Below are 20286 nucleotides of genomic sequence, written 5' to 3'. Positions count from 1 at the left end.
GTAATTCATCACGCAGGATCTGCGTCTGGTTCTTCTTCGTCGTAGAGAAGAAGATTTATCTTTAATAGTAATAGTCAGGTGATCTAGGAGGGCGGGAGGGAAGGTTTAGCGGGAGAAAAGAAATTATTAAATGTCACCAGTTGATTGATGCCACCTGGGGCTACGATGCCATCTTTGTTTTGGGCTTACTGTTCACTGCATTGGCAAAAAGGGAAAAAGTACGAAAGGGAAAGACAGGCAGGAAGGAAGGGATGTTATATCTCGCACTCTTTAAAAGTAAAAAATAGAAAATAAAGACCTTGTCCTGTTTGTAGGTGTAAAGTGAGAGCGAGAGAGATCAGTGTGTTGAATAATTGCAAACAATAGGTGGTGAAAAATAGAGGAAACGTTCTCGGAAGCCACCACCTCATTGTAGAAATCCCCGCACCAAATCCAGGCTTCCTTTAACCAGCCTCCTCCTGGGTAAGTGAGCTCTTTTCTCTCGCCTACCCACCCCAGCACACCCTCCCCCAACATAACCAATTAGCTCTGAGGCCATAATGGATGTTGTTTGCCGTGTTTCCCTGTCAGCGGATTGAATTAGCGCCTCTGTGTGTGCGAGTGTGTGTGCGTGCGTGAGTGATCATCTTATCGGCTCTTAGTACAGTAATGAAACACAGTTATAAATGGCTGCAATCCTGTTAACAAAACAGCACCTGAGTGCAGCCCGCTAGATAAATCAGAACTGGGCCGCCGCCATGCCGGCCCCGGCGGCTGTTGCTAAGGCGTGGAATCACCAGGAGACAATTGAATCATTTGCTCACTGTCTGATAAAGCGTCTGTCTTTAACAACCGGATCACTGCTATAAAAAAAAGAGGAAAAAAATAAGACTGTTTGTTATCTCTGTGCTTCTCCTTTCACAGGATTTAGGAGAGGCCGCACTGGAGTTCTGTTTTTGTCATCAAACCGATAATACAATAAAACAACAGCATATTTATTTGATTTCCAACATTAAAAAAACAGCCCGCTGCTTTGGTTCTGGTTTTTCTTCACTGCACCACGGTGATATGGATTGTCATGCATACACTCTCTCTCTCTGTCACACACACACATGCATAGATTCCTCTGTCTTTGTGCTGGGGGACTATTAAAGACAGTGTCTAATGCTGCGACATACTCCAGTGCTCACACACTTAATTGTGTTAATGTTTGAGTTCACATAATCTTTCAGGGCTGTCATTCTCCCCGATTATTCAGCCCTGTTTTCAATTACCGAACGCCTCGGCACTGTAGGCCCAGAACGCATGATATACCTATCGCCGCGCGCGTTGTCTCTGTGTGTTTTCCCGCCGCTGTTTGGGCACGTGAGCAAAATGACTTCAGCTAAACAAAGATTGAGGATGAGGTATAGCGTGAATTATCTTCATGCTGCCTTTTTTTTGTGTGGTTTTGTTTTTTGTTTATCAGTTAACTCATTTGGCTCCGAAGCTGCGCACATGCGAATGTTTGCGCGCGCATGCACACGCAAGCGTGGTTTCAGCGCAGCCGTGTGTTTACACAAGCATGCTCAGGCTGTCGACGGCCAGTCAGATGAAAAATTGAACAGCTCCTCCTCAAACTCATTTTGAAACGTGTCTGCAGCAGTTTTGGCTCCGGTCACCGATCACACCACATCATCAGCTATTGTGAATATGAGAAGAGTGAACTGTGTTAGCGTTTCGACACACACGCCAGGAAGCGGAGCGTGAGTCAACTTTACGGGAGTAAGAAAAATAAAAAGCACATAGCACAGTCATTACGTTGTGAGCAGGGCCCACTCAACCAGATCAGTGTGTGTGTGTGTGTGTGAAAACGATAGAAACTGTGTACGTGTGTTTGTGTTTTCTTATGTCAATCATTCATCAGTACCAGTGCTGGCGGTCTATTGAAAGAATGTTCCTAGCATGGTTTACTTAGTGTCACACAAAGTCAAATGTGTTACTGTGTACAGCGAGGATTATGGCTGGAAATTCAAGGTTAATCACTGTTGTCCTGTGAAGTTAAAAGCCTTGTATGCCAACTCCCATACAGCCCGAATGTTCCCCAAATATATCTTTCCTGTGTCATTCTGTTCTGTAGTTGGTTAATGATGTGTTGCAGGAGTGCGATAAAAAAATGAAGATAGTAAGCCAGTGATAAACTGGGGAATTTCCACTTCTAGCAGATGTTGTGATGTGTCATTTCGGTGCATGATGCAAAAAACCAGCAGGCTAATAATGTACTGGCTTATGGGTAAATATATCCATTTAGCTTTTATTTCGCTGTCATCATTAGAACAGCTCCAGACAAAGGATTTTCCTAGCTGAGTAGCATATTTATGAAATTGATTTGATCATTAAACATAGAGTTTGCTGGGACATCAGAAGGTGGTTTAGGTTCCAGTTTTTAGGTTCAAGTTAAAAACACCTGAAAAAATCGATGCACTTGGAAAACGAACTAAAATAAGCTAAAAATTTAGAGGCTTTAGACATCTGTTATAACCTGCCTGATGTGGCTTTGATGGACATGTTTACTGAGATTTACAAGACTGTGAGTCTACTGTCTTCAAAGAGTGTTGGGTTTTTATTGTAATAACTATGTGATTTATTTAAATCCTGCATTCGACGTATGCTATTCATGCAATATTAGTTAAAAGACTAAAAACAACACCGAAACTAATAAAACCTAAAGACTTTCAAACAATAAAAAGTTAAAGTGGAATGAACACACCTTCTCTTGAAGCTGACTGAAATTAAACTTAACTGAAAAAAGTAAAAAAAAAAAAAAAAGATACAAATGAAAGCTAATTAGAAAATACAAAACTTTAATAACTCAGCTGCAGAGTGCTCTTCTTTAGACCTTCTTCCTTTTGCTCTTGGCTCTATATGAGACAGCGAGTTATCTTTAATAAGCCCTGCCCATATACTGTTTAAACCTTCTGTTTGTGAGCAGCAGCCAATCAAAGCAAAAAATGGCTTAAAGGGGGAGCAAGGAGCCAAAACAACTTGTTTCAGAGTGTGGATGAACTGAAGGACTAGACCAGGATTAAGTATAACATAATTGCTACAGTGTTTTGAATTGGCGATCATTCAAAGTCCAAGAATAAAAATTTGAAGCTGTAAATCAGCATATAGTTCCAGTTTAATGCTGTGCTACATTACAGAGAAATACGAACCCAGAACAGCAATGCACAAACCGAGCTGGTTTTTAACAACACTGACAAAAGTGGTACTGATTCAAAAAGTGTTGCAACCAGGAAGAAAACACCCTACCCACGGTGTGTGATCAAACTATCAACGCTATTGGGGAGTGGCCCAACCATTATGTGTGGAACTGAAGGCATCATGCTATAACAATGTTAAAAACAACTACCTGGACTGACACTGGATTTCAATTTGGAAAATGTCCTTTTTCAAAGCTGTTTGCTGAACTTTGAAAAAAGTGGGTTAAAGTTATTTGGCTAACTATATATACTTAAAGAAGACAGACAAAACAGGAATGACACAGGATTAGACACTGGATGTGTCCTGTCCCAGCGTTTTGTGTTTTTATTAGATTTTGGTTCTGTTCTTCCTCCTGTTTAGTGTTGTTCTGGCTCATTTGGAACAGCCCAGCTGCTTTGTCAGCTTTCAAAGCTGTTTGCTGAACTTTGAATGAGTCAACTAGTGGGTTAAAGTTATTTGGCTAACACATACTTATGTTGAGTAATGTCGGCCACCATGACTAGACAGACACAAACAGGAATGACACAGGATCTTAGACTTTGTTAACAGAAAACTGTAGACAAGGATGCGTGCAGTGGAGCGTTGACAGCTGAACCTCAACAAAACAGCACTGACTAACGTTGTTCAAGGATGCCACAAAGGTATCGCTAGATAAATAAATAAATTCACTGTAATCATAATAACGAAATTCCCAAAAACCTATTTTTAGCAATGAGGTCCAATGTAAACTAAGTTCAAACACACCAACATAAATTTGTTGCATACATGCAGAAGTTTATTTAAACTGTAAATTGCATAATATATATAATATATTACCTACACAGGTCAGGGATAACATTTTAACCACCTGCTTAACATTATGCCGGTCCTCCTTTTGCTGCCAAAACAGCACTGACTCATCAAAGCATGGACACCGTCAGAACTCCTGAAGGTGCTCTCTGCTATCTGGCACCAAGATGTTAGCAACAGATTCTCTAACTCCTGCGCGTTGCGAGATGGGGCCTTCATGTTTTTCCCATATCCCATTGATACTGGGTTGAGATCAGAGGAATTTGGAAGCCAAGTCAACACCTCTAACTTGTTGTAGTGGTCCTCAAACCATTCCTAAAGCATTTTTGCCACAGCCATCAGGGAATGCCGTTTCCATCAAAGGGTGTACATGGTCTACAACAATGATTAGGTAGGTGGCACGTGTCAAAATAATATCCACATGGACTCAAAGTTGCCGTACAGAACACAATCAAAGGCGATGCTTACCAGGTGTTCCCCAATTAAGCATCGCACATACACCTGTCCGTCCGCGTGATGTAAAAGAAAATGTGATTCATCACACTAGGCCACCTCCCTCCATCACTCTGTGGTCCAGTTCTGATTGTCATGTGTCCATTGTTGGTGCTTTTGAAGGTAGACAAGGGTTAGCATGGGCACCCTGACTGATCTGAGGCTATGCAGCCCCAAATGCAACAAACTGGTATGCACTGTGTATTCTGACACTTTTCTATCAGAACCAGCATTTACTTTTCCGCAATCTGAGCAACAGTCACTTGTCTGTGGGAGCTGACCTTCGCTCCCCACATGAATCAGTGAGCCTTGACTGCCCATGACCTGTCGGTGGTTCACCACTGTTCCTTCCTTTGACCATTTTTGATAGATACTGACCACTACAGATGGTTAGATTATGATGATTAATTAAATTATCTTCAAAACCTCAGTCTGGTATGGCAACCTAACTGAGACAACTAGGAACAAACTGGACAGGATCATCAGAAATGCTGGAAAAATCACTGGTCTTCAGCTGATTTGTTCCAGCTGAAGTATTAATTATTATTAAGAGTTTTATTATGAATTGATTTGTGACTTGCTCAACCAATGACAATTTTCCACTAATGTTAACAATGTAATTATTGTAATCCTAACTTGTGGTTAACTTGTAAAAATGCCTGTGTGTGATCATTTCTCTAAGGTTGGTGCTTATTTTTGTTGCCTAAATCTGACCACACTGCTTTAACCAAACAGCATCAGAAAAAGCAAAGTCAAAATGAAAGTCAGGAAAAAGTTTATCTCTGGTTTTAGGCCATGTGATTGACGCTAAATGGTCATCCAGGTGCTGATGGGCTACCTGTTGCATTAAAATACACCAGAAATGGGTTACTGACTGTGACTAGTCAAGCTGAAAGCGAGAGGTGTAAGAGAGGCAATGTGTATGACTCTGATACCAGAAGATGACTATATGGCAAGTCTTAGTTTCTAATGAGTGATTATGTCATTTAAAAATGAGGTGCAATAAGAGTTGACATACCGTCAGTCATGCAGAGACTTCTCCATTTCTCCCTCCATCATCATGTTATCTGAAACACACCTTAGTTGTCCAATGAACGTGTTTTCTGTGTTTTGCATAGCGTGTAGATGAGTTGATTTATAACTCGGTTTACTATCTGTGTAACTGACAAGGAACTCCTCTTCTAGTTTCTGAGGGCGTTTATCTCTCTAAGGCTGTAATGGATGTATTCATCTGGGCACACTGTGAACACACAATTTCTATTGTTGTTTTTGATAAGTGCAAAGGGGTGTAAAGCAGTTGTAGTGATAGGGAAAGAAAAGAGATGATTGCATAGCTGTGACAGTTTAAAGATTCTCTATACTTTGGTGTTGGTTTTGGGGGTGGGACAACTTACCAGATAGCCTTTGCAGATATTTATATGGTGGCCATGCAGTAAAACTAACTGCTTAGTAGCCTATAAAGAGGCATTTCATATAAAATAAACCTTTTCTTTTGCAGTCTTTTGCACAAACAAGTTAACTGATTACACAATCATGGAACATGTATGAGTTGAACTATCTCTTGTCTCAACAAACCCTAAAAAATTAAAGACTGACATCTTTGACGGGCATTTTTTCGCCCCAGAAACCGAACTATTGATTTAAACATATTCTATATATCAGCACGGCAAAGAGTGTTGGGTGCAAACACAGTTTCATTTTAACAAAATGTAAATTAAATTCCTCAGTTTCTGAGGAATCCAATTTTCCAGAGGAGGATTTTGCAAGTGTAAACCTCACCACCTTTGCATTTACCTTTCCGTCTGTTCCTTTTTGACAAACTGGGCTAAATAGGTGTTGGGGACGACCCTTTGTAAAACAGGCTGTGGGTCCGGTCAAGGCTGCAGAAGCCTGTTAGAAGAAGGACAGGCTGGGGAGACAACTGAGGTTGTTTGCCATCAGGTGTGTGTGAAGATATCTCCAAACATTTGGACCCTGGAGATAACAACATGCCAGAGAGGGGGAGGCAGAGAGACAGAGATGAGTGTATTTCCCTGGGACCACCTAAGCCGCCTAATCAAGATATGACTCCACTGTGCATGAGTGTGTGTGTGTGTTTATGTGTGAAAGAGAGCGGGAGAGACAGAGTGTGTGTGTGCGCGTGTGCATGTTTCTGCGCCTGAGATAAAAGGCGGCAAATCAGAGGTTTCCCTCATCCTGATCCCTTATAACGGACTATGTGCCTGTGAGCGTGTGTGTGAGTGTGTGTGTGCATGTCTGTGGGTATAGGTATGTGTGTGTGTGTGTCAGACAACTGGGTAGCTGCTCCCAGAGCCCCCATCACATCACCTAGACCATGGAGACCAGACCTGCACAGGAGTAATGAGCAGTGCGTTGTTGTGTCTATGTCACTCACAATAAATGTGTGTGTGTGTGTGTTTTTCTGTGGGGGCGAGTGATAAGCGTTAGCACTGTGATGTTGCATTAATTGCGTGCAGAGTCTTTGGTTCCCTCTCGCACAGTTAATGAAGACACGACACGTCGCTCATCCCTCTCCGACGCTCTGCTTTGAGTGCCACTGTGGCCTCCGCTGCATTTGAGCACTGTAATTTGGCTTTTAAATGAAATAAATTAGTTATCTGGGAGATCCTAAGGATTACAATTATCATTATTTTTCCCTTAGTGACAAATGCCACGCTGTGATTGGTTAATGGCTTTCTTCTGAGTGGCAGCCATCCTATGGGGTCGTCTAAACCGAGGAAAATGGAAGGGGAGTGAAAGGCGCCAATCTGTACGACTAATGAGGTGCAATTATATCGCTGACTGTCTGTTGACGTGACCCCACCAAAAACCTTTACACACACACACACACGCACGCACAAACGCACATGCTTAAAACAACCCTTGAAAAACACAAATTTATTTGTAACTTACTGGATGGGAGCCATGGGATGAAAAAGAATATCGGTGAGTTACTCATTACATTCATCTTTTTACAGGATTAGGATGTATCGTTGTCCATGTCGACCTGGTTAAAGGTCACCATTTTCACACAGAGTTGGTTACATTACGTTAGTTACTAGTAGCATAGCAAACACTGAGTGTCTGACCAAACTGTTGGTGGTTGATTTGTGGGTAATGGATGCAGCAGGCTTTACTAACAAAAAACAATAAGATAAGAATAAAAAAAATTAAAGACTAAGAAGAACAATATCTTTACTTCTGCTGGATCAGCATCAGGCCTTTTAAGTTGTTCATCCTATGAGAATTTGCAACTGTGTAATAGAAAAGCAAAGCAGGTTATATTAAGCTTCAGAGACTGTCTCTCTATATCACAGTGCTGTTAGAGAAAGTTTATAGGTTTGTTTCCTTCTGTTTGGGTAATTTTAATGTAAATCTGTTCAGCACGGTGGACAAATCAGCTGATTTAATGTACATAGCCGTGCAGGTCCTTAAGTTTCTTTCTGTGTGATCACCTTTTTATATTTATGTGACCTCAGGACAAGAGTAACAGAAACTAAAAAAACCTGTATTTTTAACAGATTTTAACTGACCTAAAAGACAGACTGGTAGCTCATATGTTTGAGACACATTATCACGTTTATTTTAAGGCTATAGTGGGACGTAATAACTAGAAATCAAGAAGGAATATGGTACATATTTTTAGACCAGAAACTTGATATGTGTTTAGATATTTGCAGTGTTTAAAAATTCTAGCTGGAGTGTGATTAGTTTGCTTCAGACAGTCGATGTAGAACTAACCAACATATATGCTCATATTCAAGAGCTGTTTTTGTTTTAGATAATAGGTTCATTTGAATATTATGTTGTTCTTATGGTCAACAAATCCAACAAAAAGACCATAAACAACAAACATTTGACACTAACAACTGCTGTTTGGTCTGACATATTCTTCCTATAGTTTAGACTTTGGACAAACATGCAAAAAGCTCAATTTGTGGTCAAAAACTAGAAAAAGCACAAAGGCAGGGAAGAGAAAATACTGAAAGATGGACTCACAAATTGGCAGTTTGTTGACAATGACATAAATGCCAATTAAATAAGTCTTGTGATATTTGTTATTTTTCTACAATTCTCTGAACTATTTTGTTTATGCTTTTGCACATTAGCAGAGTTCCAGGGATATGTGGGGGTTTTTTCTTAGTTTTTTTCTTTGCCACAAGTCTGTTTCATTGTATGGTCTTTCATCCTATCACTGTGGCTACTTCATGCACGTATGCAGGTAAGATGTCAATTACTGTTTGCACATTAATGGAGACTAGAAGTCTTTATGTCTGTGCTAAAAGCAAAGCTGAAGATCGGCTTGAGCAGAATGCACTTCATGGACAAGGCTTGATTTTTCCTGCAGCTCAAGTCATAGAAAGCCTTCCACTCTTCCCTTTGTCTATTTCTCTGAATGCTTCTCTCATTGTCTTCGACTTCTTTCAGATAATCTCATTTAGACTTCCTCTCTTGATTTTCAAGCCTCCTTCTCTCTCTCAGCGGAGCTCCCTGCCTCTCTCCCATGGCTCTGTCTTTCTTGCTCTTTCTCACTCACTTCCTCTAAATGCACACGGTATTGATGTTTTTCCCTCCATCATGGCCCCTGTGATGCTTTCTCTCCTTTTAGCTTTCCCCTTTGTCTCCCACCTTTTATTTGTCAAAGGTTCTCTGCAGTGTTTTCTCCCCAGGTACAGGCTCTCTCGTGCACACAGATGTATAGATAAACCAGGGGTTTAACTGAGTTTTTGAAGGGTAAGGCCAATACTGATTTTTTGAAAGTGCTGATGGCCAGTGAACGGCGTATATGAACATAGAATATCTATAAAATAAACATTTTCTTGCTGAACTCATGTGAAGAATTTCATTATAGCCTAAGAGGAAAGCATGACATGTTCTTTTTTTTTGATTGAAATAAACACAAATATAGTATTTTTAAAATGCCTGAACTGTGTAGTGTTTCTCTTTATTAAAATTCCAACTACTGCTCTGAGAAGAGAAACTATTAAATATAGTTAGGTTCATAATTTATTGGATAGAGATGCGATTTTTGTAGTTTTGCCTCTGTACACCACCACAGTGGATTTTCAATCAACAGTCAGCACATGATTGAAGTGTAGTCTTTATTTCAAGGGGTTTGACAGAAATTGTGGATTAATGTTTAGGAATTAGACATTTTTATACAATGTCCCCCATTTTCAGAGCCTCAAAATTAATTCGATAAACTAATAAAGGGTTAAATATAAAGATTGTCTTGAATGCTGTCTCCTTTGCCTGAAGTCTTGGAGCCATGTGCATCACTAAATGCTGTTTCTCCTCCCTCAGATGCTCCACCAGGCCTTTACTGTGGCCGCTTTCAGCTTTTGCTTGTGGGTCTCTTTGCTCACAGTTTTGTTTTCAGTAACTGAAAGTGACTAACTTGGCTATTGAGGAATATCTGATTTCTTTGCTGTGAGAAACATGAGGTTTTTTTGCAGCAGCATGCTTTAGGTCATTATCCATTTGCACTTTGAAGCCGTTCAATCAGTTTTGCAGAGTACTTTAGAGAGCATAGCACTGTACACTTCACAATTCATCCTGCTACTTCCATCAGCAGTCACATCATCCATAAACACTGGTGACCCAGTTCCACTGGCAGCCATACGTCCCCATGCTATAACATTACCTCCACCATGTTTGACAGATGATGTGGTATGCTTCAGATTATGAACTGTTTCTCTCTTTCTCCTTATTTTGCTCTTCACATCATTCTGGCTCACGTTAATTTCGGTTTCATCTGTTCAAAGAGGTTTGTCAGAACTGTGCAGGTTCCTTTAGATGTTTTCTGGCAAAGTCTAATCTGGGCTTCTTGTTCTGGAGTGTAACCAGTGTTGTAAACCTTCTGTCTTTCCATTTATGAATGTGTCTCTTGATTGTAGACAGTGATAACTATGGAAATAGGTCTGCTATCCTCCACTTTAGGTATCTTTTGTGGTCATTCAGGACACTTGGTGTTGCTAAGCTGGTCACAGCACTCCTTCTTTTTAAAAAATCTACCAGATAGTTGATTTGAATGCTCCTAAAATTTTTGCTATAACTCTTTTTTTTTGCACTGACATCTTTTTATGACTTAAAATTACATTTAACAGCTATAAAATACAATTTCAACATTTATTTCTGCTTTATTTGTTATGAAATAACAAAGAAAGCTGGTCATAAAACTGCTTGACAGTCAATTGTCCAATTCAATTTGAATCTCTGAAAGTGTGGACTGTGTAAATGTCTGTAATTCCTTAATATTAATTAAAACCCTCTAAAAAAACTCTTGAATTAAACTTGAACGACTGCACTTCAGTCTAATGTTCAGAATTTTTAATCCAATGTGGTGGTAAATAGAAACAAAACTACAAAAACGGTCTCTTTGTGCAGCTGATCTGTGATGATGTGTTGGAAGTTAAAACTCACAGGCAGGGCAGACCATTTTGTGAAAGTCAAATACAAAATGAAACCAAATATGGAAATCTTAATCTAAATATGGAAGAATTTTGAATTCCTGGATAGGGATGTTAAAATGCAGCTGCCTTTCAGGAAATTCAGGTCATCAAAAGAAATCCCATAGGCATGGAGTTTAGGATTAAGTTCATATTAAATGGATTTGTTTGAATGAATTTGAATAAATATCATGGTTAAAAAGGTCTTATACTATTGGAACGTTATACATATTGTTCAGTAACTAAAGCAGGAAGTAGAGATAAGTAACTTAATACCAGAACAGGGCAGTAACATCTGCCACATTTTTCATTTTGGTAAACACTTCAGGCCATCAGGCTTCTTGCTCCAGCTTCCCGGCGCTTCTTTTTCCTGTTTAAAATATGTTGTGTTAATAACCAGTGGGTGATGTCACCATGGCCACGTCCTTCCTTTAAAAACAGGCTATGATACCAACATATTTCTGTTACACAAGGCCAGTGTCCACACTTCTACAGAAGAAACTGCACATTCCTGCATGCTCCATGCAAAAAGCTTAAAGTGGCACAAGACAATGGCTCTTTGTTGCATGTATCGCAACATTTCCTGCCTTCCTCTTGGCTAATTACATTATCAATTAAAGGCAAAATGAACAATCCTGTGGACAATCTGAAACAGCTAAAACCTCTGACGTATTACTTACTGTAGATCCTAATAGTACACAGACACTCTGCACCTAGAAAGATGATGCTTATTTACAACAGCATGACCAAAATGGATTTGTAGTAGTTAATCGAGGACACAATATAACCCTCATGCGAGGGTAAATTTACAGCGACACAGATATTTTGTGGCTGTGATTCAGGTGTAACCTTCATGCTTAATTTCATCATGATATATTGGCCTACCTGTAATAAAGCAGAAACACAGACACACTGAAATGCTCACGCAGCCTTTGCACCCTTTCTTTTGACTGTAAAAAAGCAGCTGTAATAGAGAGCCGTGCGCCATGTCAAGCTGTATTTTACATTTACAAGCGTATCTCACAACAAGCCAATCTAAGGTGGTAAGGCCAGATGAGGCTGGCTGTATCACAGCCCATCTAGTCAGCAGTTGCTTGCTTTATAACGTGGCCTGTATCTAAGCAGAAAGGATATTTAGGGAGCGATATAAAGAGAGATAAATGATGGGTGGCAGGGAGGATGGATGAGCGAGGGAGAGATGTAAGGAGAGAAGGCTCATGTATAAAAGAGGCCGTAAAGAGTGGAGAGGTTGGTTTCAGTGTGTTTAAGAGCTTGGCAGAGGAGCAGCTACCGCTACTGCGACTGTGGTTTCTGGGGAATCAATGTCTGTGTGTGCGCATTTGTGTGTGTGTGTGTATGTGTGTGTAATAGGGGGAAAAGGATCCAGGGTATTTTCCTGGCATTTGATGGACAGCTTAACGCGCAGCTTGTAAAAACAGCAGTGCAAAATGTTCCACGTGCCAAGGGACAGGGTAGGTCACACACACACATCAGATACACACACACACACACACACAATAAAAGTGAAGTGCACAGTTGTAGTCTTATTTATTAGGGATCCTGTGGTGTGGGTGAACAGTCACTGGGTAGTAGATCAGCCCAGGGTAAAACCAGATGATGTTTTCTTAACATTTCCCCTGATAATTTCCAACATCTCCCTCGCGTAATCACATTTTCAACATTTCCCTGTAGGGGAGGGCGAGCCTGTTAAAACCCTCACACTCGTGACCACATAGTCTCAATTAGCCCTCGCTGATATTTTGTGTGCAGCTAATGAGCTCAAGTAGTTTGTGCAACAACTAATGATAGCGAAACTGAGTCACAGAGAAATGGCAGATAGCACTTGGACTTCTCAGAGGAGATCACTTTTAAAGCCATCGGCTCCCTCACCGTTCACCTCTGCTCCCCTTGCCCTTTATTGTCCATGTCCCATTGGTTTCATACCCCCAAACCTCTAGTTCAGTCCAGTGAACCACAATGGAGGGCTGATTTCATTTTGCTGCGTTACAGCCAATGTTGCACAAGTTTTCCATCTCTCTGCACCCCAACTCCTCATTTCTCATTCCTATTTCAAGCTCAACACGAGAATTTTGAACCAGCGTTACAACATTTGGTGTTGTTGCATTTTGTCGGGGGATTGTGTGGTTGAGCAACGATTACAGAAGCTTAACGGTCCTTTGGCAGAGGTACTGCACTTTCGCATTCCAAAACGAGCAGAAAAAGTAACTTTCTATGTAACATACCGTAAAGAATGAACTTACAAATGTTGTCAGGAAGTGATCTAAAAGCAGAAATGTTAAATGAATAATTTGTCTGTTTTATTTCAGATATCGGAGCTGACATCTTTGTGGTTTTGGTTGCGGTCCCCACATGGTTGGATAAAATTGAATAACTCATGACATTTTCAAAGGAGATATTGAATGAACACTGCTGACCTTCAATAAATCCATTCTTAACTCATATGCTATTAAGATAAAAGATGGAGAACATACACAGTTGTCGTTGTGGGGAAGCAGTACCATGTGATTCAGATCATGTGGTTTTGGGTAGAAGCATTTTTAAATCGAGCTGCATGGCCTGGTTAGTCAGTTACTTCACCATCTTGATCAAGACTGTGATTTCAACAGCAACAGCTGGATAGTTTCCAATATATATTGTTAAACCCATGTGTTATGATGTTTGCAATGTAGGCTTTAGGTGAAACTTTTCATCAAACATTTAAGAGATGGATATTAATATTTGTACATATATTCATGCTGCACTTAGAATAAACTGTGTCATGTTTGATCATCATCTTTTGATTTGATTCGGTTTTTTATCTGCCCAATATAGAAAAATGTATGATGTAAATGTATGATATATTTAACTGTAAATATATCCTGTTGTTGGAGTGAATAAAAGTGAATAGAATTAAATAAAATATTAAATAAATAGTAAATAAAATGATAATAAAAGACTAGACCCAGTTTTTGTCCTGTCTCCCCCCCCTCCCTCCCTGCTTCTCCCTGAGCCTGGTTCTGCTGCAGGTTACTTCCTGTTAAAAGGGAGTTTTTCCTTCCCACTGTTGCCATGTGCTTGCTTTTATTATAGAGAAAACTGTTGTGATTTGGCACTATATATACAGTATTTCACAAAAGTGAGCACACCCCTCACATTTGTGTAAATATTTTATTATATATTTTCATGGGACAACATTGAAAACTTTGATACGAAACTTTGATACAATGTAAAGTAGTCAATGTACACCTTTTGAGATACATTTCTTCTTTTCCCTGTTTACTTACTTTTCAGTCATTGCTTTGTTAAGCCCACAGTCATACAGCCCTACATCATCATCGATCATAACGATCATCTAGCAACCACTGATCATGAGTAAAAAATGTGTAATCCCCTCACCAGCTGGTTGAATGGTCGCTGGCGGTGACCGGTTGAAATTGGTTGCAAAGGGGTATACGGTGCAGGTCTAAAAACCTCCTTCCAGTTGACACCAACTTGTTTGCAAACACTTGTCAACTTTTCTCAAAGCAGCGTAGTAATCTTTTAGCAACCACAGCAATTACAAAGAAGTTTTTGGTGCAGCACACTGTTTACAACTGATTTTACCAGCCAACAACTTCCATCCAACACTTGTCAACTGGTTGGGAAATAGACATTTTCCCCTAGCAACTGGAGGTTGCCATGGGGTGGTGACCAGTCTAGGCCTCTGTGATTGAAGCTCTAGGTTTAGAAACCAGACTACTTTACTTCCGTGTATGAAAACTAATGGTTTGATTTAAAACGTGCCTGTTTACATGAATCCGTCATGCTGAAAATTTACACCAAATGATATCAGCTGTATTAAAATGTCTTATTATGAAGGTAAGTCTTGATTTATAGAACATTTTAATCTTTTGGGCTCAGTTTCACGTGTCACAATTTTTGTAAATTTTCTTTGCAAACTCATACTTCATTTATTGAATTTGAATAGTGGATAATTAAAAAATATAAATAATTTCCAAATATTTGACAACCTCAACTTCAATCATAGAGAATCAAACTATGGCTATTTTAGTTGTAGAAGATGAGAGTGATGAAAAGATTTAATAAGTAATGTCACTCATCTCAGTTTTTTGTCAAGATTTATGTTTTTTAGGTTAGAAAAGTTATTTTCTATCATTGTCATTGTTATCTAGTTAACAGGATTTGCTATGATGCCATGTTCAGCTTAGATGTGAGAAAAATGCAACACGTGCTTTTATGTTTAAGGTTTGAATTAAGTGTCTAAGAATTGTGTAGTGCCTCAGAGTATTCAAATGTCTAAAAATGACAGAGGCAGAGACTCATTTATCTCTGCACCAATGGTTTTTCATTTGCACACATGGCGCATATGGTTTGCCTGAGCATTTAAATAACTGCGTTTTACTCTGATGAGTGAGTTTGTTGCACTGTTTCAATAAAACGTCTCTGCTGACAGTGAAGAGAGGTCCAAGAAAAACAGCATACACACACTTTGAATATCAAAACCCATAAGAAACTGTTTTAAATTAACACCTAGAGGATGTTAAATATATACCAGATGACAGAGCTAAAGCCACCTGGCTATGATGATGCTTTTAACGTATTGTGCTCATGGGGCAGAACGAGTCGGTCTCGTGTGTGTACTGGGGACTGCGGTGCTGGCTGCTGTTTTGTTGTGGCTTCTCAGAATTACAAAGCTCAGATGTTTTAATATTACAAGCAGTGTGTATTTTTTCTACTAAAACCAAGAAACTTCCTTGATCACCTAAATGCTGTGATAGGGCAACAGCTAGCTAAGAGAATTGCTGCAGATTCCATGGGAAGTAATTCCAGTGACACTTTTATATACATCTGCATGGAGCCTTGGCACACACTGACATGTGCTACATTGGACTTTGATTTTAATATTGGCTTTAACACTTAACTTTTATATAGTAATCTTTGGCTTTTGCCCTGTGTTTCTTAGTGTTTACCTTTTCCCCATGTCTCCCGTGTTTCCCTGTCCATGCTGCGTCTGTTTTCCAATGCATGCTTCATGTGACTTCTTCCTTTGACTTCCTGTTTTATTTGTATAATCAATTTGTCTTGTGCATCTTTCACTTCCTATCTTTGCCTGCATTGTGATTGCCTATCCCTTCCTCATTAGCATTAGCTGTGTATTTGGGTCCTTTCTGCTGGTGTTTCAGCTTCACTGCTTCCCAGCACCAAGGAGGTCTTACTGCTGAACACCATTGACAACCTGTTTTCTGCTTGTGGGTCAGCTGATAACTATCCTTTTGCTGGGATGGCTGTTGCCAGCATCTCTCATAGTCACCAGGGCCAAGCCTGTTCAAAGGTTGATTGACGTGAGGCCGGCTCCGGTTCAGTTTCTAAGCCAGATCCAACCGCTGTCTTGCTTGCTCCAAAGAGTGAGCTGGAGTGCTCAGGATCCTGGCCGGTCTGCCGAGGGATTTGGTCTCCATTGCCAGACTCCTGCCCAGCATTGCTTTCACCATTGCAGCCAGCTCTCCATACTTCTGGGACCCCCTCTTGAGTGGCTTCATCTGCTTCCCATGCCTCTCAGCCTTTCAGCCAAGTTTTCCAGTTCCCCTGCCTTCCATCCCCCACGGTGTCTGCCGTAACCCTTTGCCTCTCTAACCCTTTGCTTGGTGAATTCAGTTCTTATTGTCACATATTCACATGAAATGAGGCTCCGACATGACATCTGGTGGGTGATTCACACCATGCTGCACCATGCCCTCTCAAACAACTGTGCATGTTCATCTTCTGAGTACCCACTCGCAATATTTTATACCAAACCCTTTAAAAAAGAGACACTGAGAATTGCAGTTGTTGTCCAAATTACTGACTTTGCAAGAAAGAGAACTTTTTCTGTGTCCATCTATGTCCTCAATATGCTGATTGCTGTGACAAACAGGACATCGAGGGGTAGTCTTCACCTTTAACACAACCAGTGCCTCTTTTCACAACCACTGACAGAACAACCAATCCGCTCTCTCCCCCTCTCCTCCCCTCCCTCCCTCCATACTAGAGTTACTCATAATGAGGAGCTGCCACTCAAACCGCTTCAAGCAGCACTTATTGCAACACCGTCGGGGTTACAGGACAAGCTACCTTAACGTCTCAGTTGCATTTGTTGAATAAGAGTTTTGAGCAATACAATGGGCAAATGTGGAGGAAAGAGTTTGGGAACAAAGACCACCTCTGCTGTTACTCACTGGATGGGCTATATGAAGTGTGGCTTATGAATCGAAACACATGCATTATGCATAATGAACAGAGACTGAAGGGGGGAAAAAAACGAGAGACACGGAGGAGACATCTTGTCATCACTAAAGGAGAGCGATGGAAAGATGGACAAAGGAGATGTCCCAAGGGAATATGCACTCATTCTGCATGGCTGCCTATCCGTCACCATGGAAACTGTGTGTGTGTGTGTGTGTGTGTGTGTGTGAACATTTGTGTATGTGTGCACTGGTGACTAACATTGAGCTGTAGGGTGTGTGTTTATTAGGAGGGGTAATAATGTGTAGGTGCTGAACGGCGGGCCTCCTACCGCGTTAGCAAGAATACCTTCGAAACTCTCTATGATCACAGTCGGCGTCACGTGAGTGTGCAGCTGTGTGTGTGCGTGCGTGTACAGACAGAGTATGTGGATAGAGAGATCTTATCGTTTTAAAGCAGGACACCAGGTTGATGAGTGATATGCCGTATGGTGTGATTGATGAAGGACAGACCGATGAACACTTGATGTGATGAAAGGGTGAAAAGGCATCAGCACGCAAACACTGACTCATGCACGCTCATCAGCACACACACTGAAAGACAAAGCCCACGACTGTGAGGCCTGTGATGTGCGTGTAGGTATCACACGTTTATGCTTACTTGAAGGGACAAGAAAACTTACAGAACCAAAGACACATTATGCAAAAACACACACAGGCACTCGAAGACACACCTCAGGAGAAGATAAAGGGACGTTTAGAGATGAAATGTTTTCTTTGAGCCAATGGAAACGTGACATGAATAACACACAGGAGGCTGTACTACCATATGCATGCTCCCAAACACACACTTAGGCTTACACACATGCAAGTATAGCTAGTAAATAAAGACTGACAGGACTCGGAGTAGTTCAGACAGCAGTGACAAAAACAGACTTGTGCCAATCTTCATACATATCATTTATTGTTTTGATACAAACATTTCCTCCAGAAAGAAGACTTTAAAACATAAAAACTAAATGTACTTTTAATTAAACCCTATATTACCATATCCTAATTATAAGGTAATATAAGGTAATATAAGGTATTTCCCAACTTTTGGGATAAATAAAGAACTTCTTATCTTTCTGATGTTATCTTATTGTAACATTAACATTGTAATATTTACCCCAATCTAATCCGAGCATTACCGTAACCTGAAGTCTTGAGGTAATCATATCCAACTGTAATGTAACCATGGGTATAGGCCTACACTAGGTGCACCTCTGAATCAAAGTGTTTAGTCTGCGCAGGGTTCTTTATTTTGATAACCCACCCGATGCTGTGTCCTGTGTCTGCGCCTCTTTGTGATTGCTAACAGTTGCTTCTAGTTTGCAGAAAAGATGACTGCTTGCCTGCAGATGCTTGTCCTTTTACTCTCTGAGCTGTAGTAAAACTTGAAAAAGTGCAATGTGAATTGGACATGGAAAAAATCAACTTCAAACTGAAAGTTCTACCTTACTGCTGAAACAGAGGTATTTTAAATTATGCAACTTTTACTTTGCAGGTGAGAGGTATCCAGTTTTGGTTTGCATTTCATTACGACTTAGTGAGTAGTTGGCAAATGTTTGCAGTTGAGCCATCTTCCATGCAAACTACTGGTGTCAAAGCACCAAAGCAAGCAAAGTTTTCATTGCAGCACAGAGTACACAGGATATCTCTATGCGATCAATTTCATGCTAGCAACTGTGAGCAAGCTTTCAAAAAACAACTGTGCTAGAATGCACAGGCCTGTATGAATAAGCCTTTATCAATTAATTGATTGATTGATTGATTTCACAGCAACTGCCAGCAAACTCCAGCAACTACTCGCAACTGTCTGGGGAAATACCCATTTTCCCCTCATGATTGTTGGCTGCCAGATGGTCACTAAGTGGTCTCTTGGCCCATCTGGCTCACGCCTGACACAAACATAGCCGTACCTTGCCTAACCTGGAAGTTCTCAGGATAATATTTAATGTTTTATTCATACAACACACAAGTGTATAAAACGAACAGGCAAGGAATCGGTCTTTGTTTTTCTATTGCTTTCTCTCACATAGTCACGCACAGGCACACATACACTTGAAACTCTGGCACCTGAGGAGAGTGCCCTGACTGTGCCGACATGTGGGAGCAGTTACTGTAAAGAGACACTGCCAAGACCGCTCTGGGTGGGGCAAACAGCTGCCAGGGGTACACACACACACACACACACACACACACACACACTAATCCAAAACCTTCAGTCTTATTCACATACTTTTTACTTTCACTACTGCAAGAACGCAACCACAAATTCTCCATACAGCTTCCTCAAACACACACATAATTCTCACATAATCCTCCTCAGTCTCCTATTGTCATGCAAACACTCACGCACACACACACACTTTGCTGAGTCAACACGGATAACATAAAGACCAAAATATAAGCAGGGTTTCCGAGGCCTGTTTTGATTCCTGTTGTCTGACATATAGGAGGCTTAACTGTTCCATTGATTTTGTACTGTATGTTCCTGGTGGTTCGGCCCTGCTCACTCAGTGTGGCGTCCTAATCTCTCAGGATTGTTGTCAGTTGATGAATTGTCATTTATACAGACAGAGAAGAACAGATCTCATCTTTGGGGACCACAAGCGTGAGTTTTAAAACACACAAAGGCAGTTGTCTTTTATGACTCTTACTCTGTGTGCATCTCTCAGGCTTTCATATATTCAGCGTGTGTGGTTTTTTTTAGATATGAAACAGGTCCACCAGGGCTAATTCCAGTGCACAAATTATTACATTTATTACATTTACCAATTAAAATCTAAATTGTTTATTCATTTTCAGTCACTTATCACCATGGTAACTACATCTAGACACCATCTCTGTTTATTATTGTTATTAATATTTGTACCTGGGCTCATCTTGGGATTTCTAATAACTACAGAGTTTCTATGTGTTCTTAATTGCTTTCAAATCTCCCACATGTGTAAATTGGAAAGAAAAAAGAATCTACCCCAAATTGCCTTTCACATTTTACCAGATATCAGGTGATATTATTTTTGTGTCTCAGTAATTAGAGTTTCTTAAAAAGAGAGAGCGAGAAAAAA

The sequence above is a fragment of the Oreochromis aureus genome, linkage group 8 (assembly GCF_013358895.1).
Source record: "Oreochromis aureus strain Israel breed Guangdong linkage group 8, ZZ_aureus, whole genome shotgun sequence".
Taxonomy (NCBI): domain Eukaryota; kingdom Metazoa; phylum Chordata; class Actinopteri; order Cichliformes; family Cichlidae; genus Oreochromis; species Oreochromis aureus.
The sequence above is the reverse complement of the archived record's forward strand: the minus strand, read 5'-3'. Positions refer to the sequence as shown.